The sequence below is a fragment of the Homarus americanus genome, unplaced genomic scaffold (assembly GCF_018991925.1).
Source record: "Homarus americanus isolate GMGI-L3 unplaced genomic scaffold, GMGI_Hamer_2.0 scaffold44060, whole genome shotgun sequence".
NCBI classification, from domain to species: Eukaryota; Metazoa; Arthropoda; class Malacostraca; order Decapoda; family Nephropidae; genus Homarus; species Homarus americanus.
In genome coordinates this window covers 2,387,077-2,393,116 of record NW_024756871.1, presented here as the reverse complement: position 1 = coordinate 2,393,116, position 6,040 = coordinate 2,387,077, and the positions used below count along the sequence as shown (strand labels likewise).

General features: G+C 40.7%; 1 long non-coding RNA gene across 1 annotated transcript; it reads left to right on the top strand.

The window, feature by feature from the left end:
* Positions 1-569: 569 nt before the first annotated feature.
* Positions 570-5,034, top strand: LOC121857025. Its single transcript, XR_006087090.1, has 3 exons — positions 570-730; positions 3,718-3,936; positions 4,224-5,034. It is a non-coding gene; the product is annotated as an uncharacterized LOC121857025 (long non-coding RNA).
* The last annotated feature ends 1,006 nt before the right edge of the window (positions 5,035-6,040 follow it).

Genomic DNA, 6,040 nt, shown 5'->3' with positions numbered 1-6,040 from the left:
AATGAAAGAGTGGGCAGGAGAAGAGGTAAGGGATGGTAGGGAAAGGTGATAGAAAGGTTGAGAAGGAAGAAGAGGGTCGAGGGAAGATGGTGAATATAGAGGGAGGAAATGGAGGATGAAAAATGGTGAGGAAGAGAAGTAAATATTGACGAACAAACAGGGATGATAATAGTAACGAAAAGCAATGAAAATGGACAAGCCCTTACGATCATTACACACCGATAAGTTTGTTCAGATTAGATTCTACTGTACTGTATTACCACCGAGGTGACAATACAGTGTTGCCAGTGAGGTCTCCGTTAGTCTGGTGTTACTTTGGCTGTTTGCTGGTGGTTATGGTGGTGGTTATGGTGGTGGTTGAGGTGGTGGTTATGGTGGTGGTTGAGGTGGTGGTGGTGTTAGTAGTCCAGGCGACAGTCACCCTGCGTTGACCTGTGGCATAATTCTGAACGGTAATGTGAGCCTTCAGTTATTGTAGATAATTGTAATAATACTGACCAAAGTAGGAACCATATTATGTTATTAATTTGTTTTATTATATTTTAACTTTTTTTTTCATTTCAGTTTTGGTATTTTGACCTCATATCAACTTTTTTAAATAGAAATTTGAGCTGTAACTACTGAAACAACTTCACCCGGCCTGTTAATTACTGCCGACCTCCATGCTAAATTGTTGACAAGCTCCTCTGATGACGTCATGCCTCAGGCAGGGTACTCAAAATGTTTTCAGGTGAGTTTTTTATAATAATTTTTACGCCAAAACTAAGCTGGGGGTAAAAAAAGATCAATTTTTATCCATTTTATTAATAGTACCAAAAAATACTATAAGAGAAAAAACCATATGGTAAATTGTCCTCATAAATGGTGGTATAAGAACACATGGAACAGACTTACTATTGGCAAAACATAATGACCAAAATGGTGCCCAAATTACGCGGACACTACCTAATCTATGACACATTCTCTTAGCATTAGTCATTGGATAGAGTTCGCGTACAGAATTTTCGTGAATTCCGACTCTGATTAAGGATTTACCTCCCTTGTACACACACACACACACACACACACACACACACACACACAGAGGGTTATGGGGTACCTGACATCGTGACTTATCTGTTGACATCTGTGAACGTGAAGTCAGTCAGAAATTACGTACCATTATGTGAGGTGAAACATTTTAAAAAAAAAGTGGCATTTAAACCCCAAAAGTGTATTAGGGGTTTAAAAAAAATGCGAGGAGAGGGACTAGGGGAACAATGAAGAAACGGAGGAAAAGGAGATGCAAAAAGATAGAAGAAGAGAGGAAGAGGAGGTAGTAAGAGTAAAGAGAGAGAGAGAGAGAGAGAAATGGGAAGGGGGATAAAAATGAGCAGACGTGAGAGGAGAGAGAGACAGACAGGAGGGGAGATAAGGGGAGAAGATGGTAAGGATAAGAGAATGACAAGAGACAGGAAGTGGGGAGATGAGGGGAGGAAGGAGATGCCGTGACGTGGAGGGGAGGAGAGGAGGGAGAAGAAAATGGGAGATGTATACAAAAGGGGAGAAGAGTTATTACACGGAAGGGGGAGATGGAAGGCAAGTTAGAAGAGGAGGGAAATGAAGAAGACAAAGTTGAGGGAATTTGAAGAAAGAGGACAAAGATAGAGAGATAGATACACCAATAAAGAGGGAGGGAGAGCAACATTGGAGCGTAGGGAATAGAGAGAGAGAGAGAGAGGAAGAAGGGCTTAGGAGTAGAAGTAAATAACCAGAGAAAGAATGTTAGAAAGAGAGTGAAGAATTAAACGGGAAGATAACGAAGGAGAGAGAGACAACGTATATACGCTTAGTCAAATGACAAACTTGGGAGTATTCGGCCTGGCTCCATTATCTACTGTACCCTTTGTTTTGATCACCTTTCGTGGTAGAAGCGGAGGCGGAGGGTGTGATGGTGGTTTTGGTGAAGGTGAGAGGTTGAATCCAGGGCAATAGGGGATGGGGGAGGGGTTTTTGTTTTATTGGGGGTTTGTGGACCAATTGCTTCACTGTGTTTAGATGGGTGAGAGGACCTTTGGGCCACGGTTGGTTAGGATGGGATATTCGCCTTGAACCAAGCCAAGCTTCTACATTCATTTTAGGTGGGATGAGTGTGAGGGCAGTTGTGGTGAGAGAGGGATGGGTGGAGTTGAGAAAGGGATGGGTGGAGTGAGAAAGAGGGATGGGTGGAGTGAAAAAGAGGGATGGGTGGAGTGAAAAAGAGGGATGGGTGGAGTGAAAAAGAGGGATGGGTGGAGTGAAAAAGAGGGATGGGTGGAGTGAGAAAGAGGGATGGGTAGAGTGAGAAAGAGAAAGGAAATTAAGAGGGTGAAAGAATGTTTGAGAGAGATACAGACACACAGAGGAGTATGCAATAATACAAGTCCTTTTTACCGTTGTTACTGTAGTCAAAATAATGGGAATTCATATGATAATAACTGCCATATTAAAATTACCATATAACACCTGTGAATGTTTACCTGTGCATGATAACATATATTACAAAACTGAAGAAAACTCACAGCGGTATTAAAAGGTTGCTAGACATACTTAACCAATACTTAACACTATATATATATTAACAAATCAGTCCCCGAATGTATTACTCAGATATAATTAAAAAAGTCAATTATAATTCATAGACAACAATTTAATTACCACCCAGATATTAACCATTATTTAAAGGTGTATTCTGAAAAGTTGTATAGGTTAAAAACAGAGGACTCAAATTGTATATATATTGTATATCCCTGCCACCCCCCTTCCCCTACACCACCTACACACACCCCCTTTCCCCTACACACCCCTTTCCCCCTACCACACCCCCTTTCCCTACCACCCCTTTCCCCTACCCACCCCCTTTCCCCTACCACACCCCTTTCCCCTACACCCCCTTTCCCTACCACACCCCCCTTTCCCCTACACCACACCCCCCTTTCCCCCCACCCACACCCCTACCACACCCCTTTCCCCTACCACCCCTTTTCCCCTACACACCCAATCCTCCCTTACCCATTCCCCCCCCCAAAAAAAAAAATAAAATAAAAAATACTACACCAACGTCCCATTTCCTGCCATTTAATACTATTTTAATTGAAATAATCCTGGCCATCATTATTTGCAAATTAATATTTTTTAGGGCATTTAGAATGTACATTAATTAGGCGAATTGTCATTTTGGGTGAGAGTGGTGGGTGTGTTATTACATAAATGGAAAACATTGATTGTTTCTTTGTAAATACGAGTGACTTAAGGCATTAGTTTATACGAAGAGGATAATATACTTGGGTTTATATTACAGTATATTAATGGGAATGTTTTGGACAACTTAATGGATATATTTAGATACAATGATATATTTCTTGTAGGATACAGAAGTAATAATTTTTCCTCAATTGAGGGCATTGAGTTAAAGTAATTAGAGCATATTTTTTAGAACTTTAAAATTAAATTTCTACTGTTCAGGGGGTACTGTCATGGTTAAATAACTATGTTGGTCTTACCAAATATCATCATTAACTCGAATACGCTGGACACCTTCAAACATAGGTTGGATGCTTATATGAGCAATAGGGGTTGGGTGTAAACGGGACTGCCCAGTATGGGCCAATAGGCCCGCTGCAGTTTCCTCCATTCTTATGTTCTTATGTTCTTATTCTCGGTGAACGCAACTGTGCTGATAATTCGTGTCGGAGGCAGCGAGGTGAACTCTGGCTGATACTGGTGGAGACGGAGAATAGCACGGGCAGAGTAAACACTGTCTAGGAACAGCTGACCGACTGGGTGTCCTTTACTGCACGCTCACCAAGACACTTACCTACTTTAACCATCCTCTACTTTCCTAGCCCCACTGCAGGTGTACTGAAACATCTGCGGACGTACAGTTGGCCAGATGTACCAGGGTGACATTGTTGCACAGTGAGTATGATGATGTTATGATTTCTTGCATAATAGGTTAAGTGTAGGATTAAGATGTTATTTAATCAATATGTTTTGTTCACTCATTGTTGTTGCCATTACCTTAGATGCATACTTCGAGTCATTTATCATAAAATTTTCCAAGAAGTCATAAGACAAGTTTAAATTATTCAAACATTAGATTCATTCACCTCCACAAGCAAACTCAACCGTGACAATAAGACTTTGACTGAAAAATGTAAAATCCTTTGTATGTACGTTGATATTAAACCCGTTTCCATATTTAGACAGCACACGGCAATGGATTCAAGGAGCAAGATTTCTGTGTGGGGTGACTCGAAGGTGGTGTTCTCATGTCCCCCGGCTGTGAGCTGTCTGGTGCTCACCTCACCCGGCGCCAACATCTGAACTCTCTGCCGTCGCTAATACAGTCCTAGGTGGTGGGTGAAGCGACCAGTAACAACAAGACCACCATTGCTGCACACAACCATCGCAAAAGCAGTTAATACACGTTCACTCACCTTGAAGGTTCATTGTTTTAATAAGTAATATTAGCACTATAATGCCAATATTGTTATTATTATTGAAACTGTATCTGTATTTTTTCTGGTAAGATAAACAGTTTCAGTATCCATATGTAATTAGGAAGGAACTTGCTGATGAATTTGACGCAAGCAGGCAAGTGCAAACAGGCACTAGTTAATCAATTGTTTACCAATATGGGATGTATCGAGTGAAACATGTATATGGAACAAGTAACACAATCACTAGATTGCAAGATGATGATGTAACCGCTAGGCTAAGGTTGGGATAGTCCCTCTGGCAGTATGTCCTTCAAGCAGATGTGAACAAAACTAAATGTAAAAAAGTGTGGCCAGACATATGGCCACACTCCAACACTACGTCCTCGACTGTGTGAAGATAGAACCTTTTTGGGACAGGTTCATCAAGCACACTGTGTGAAATGACACAACACTTTATCTCTAGTGGCAAGGCAACCGACTTACTGTATTAAGGTCGTTACCACTTAGTTGCTATATCAGTTCCTATGTATAGAACCAAAACCATAATGTGCTTATAAACTTATCTTAAAATAAATTTGTATCATTCAATGCCAAAATATCCTGACAACGAGTGTTAGTTATACACCCTCCTCCTCCACACCCACCCTCCTCCACACCCACCCTCCACCCCGACACCCACCCTCCACCCCGACACCCACCCTCCACGTCGCCCTCCACCTCGACACCTGCCCACCTCCGCTCCACCTCGGCACCCCATCCCTCATCCACCTCCCACACACCCCTGCACTAATCTGCACCTTAATCCACACCCTCCACACTTCGCCCTCCTCCTACACACCTCGCCTCTCCACTGCACCCTTCTACACACACTACACTAGCCCTAAAACCGCATCTTGGGAATAAAATTCGATCGGAAAAAACTCGCAGAAGAGAAAAATGACACCATCCCTTGAGAATTGAAATTACGAGAAAAAAAAGACTTACAATCTTATTATTCAATGTAAGTTCGAACTTAACAGAAAATAACTTGAAAGTAGATACTTACGATCTTTTGAGAATAAAGATATCGTACGTTATTTTTTTTTCTAATTATCTACTTTTAGGCTATTTTTTTCTCTTAAGCTCGAACTTACGAGTAGATTATCAGAAAAACGGAAATTTGTATCACAGAAAATGGGGAAATATCTACTTTCCGAAAGTTATTATCTACTTTCCCGAAAAGTAGATTATCTACTTTGGAAAGTAGATTATCGACTTTTTGGGAAGTAGATTATCGACTTTGGGGAAATACACCAATTTTCTCCGAAGTAGATTATCATAGAAAACGGGAAATTTGTATCACAGAAATGGGAAATATCTACTTCTGAAAGTTATTATTCATTTCCGGAAAGTAGATTATTCATTTTCGAAAGAGATTATCGACTTTGGAAGTAGATTTTATCGACTTTGGGGGAAATATTACTAATCTTCCAAAGAGATTATCATAGAAATGGAAATTTGTATCACAGAAATGGAAATATCTACTTTCCGAAAGTTATTATTTTCCCGAAAGTGATTATCACTTTCGAAAGCAGATTATC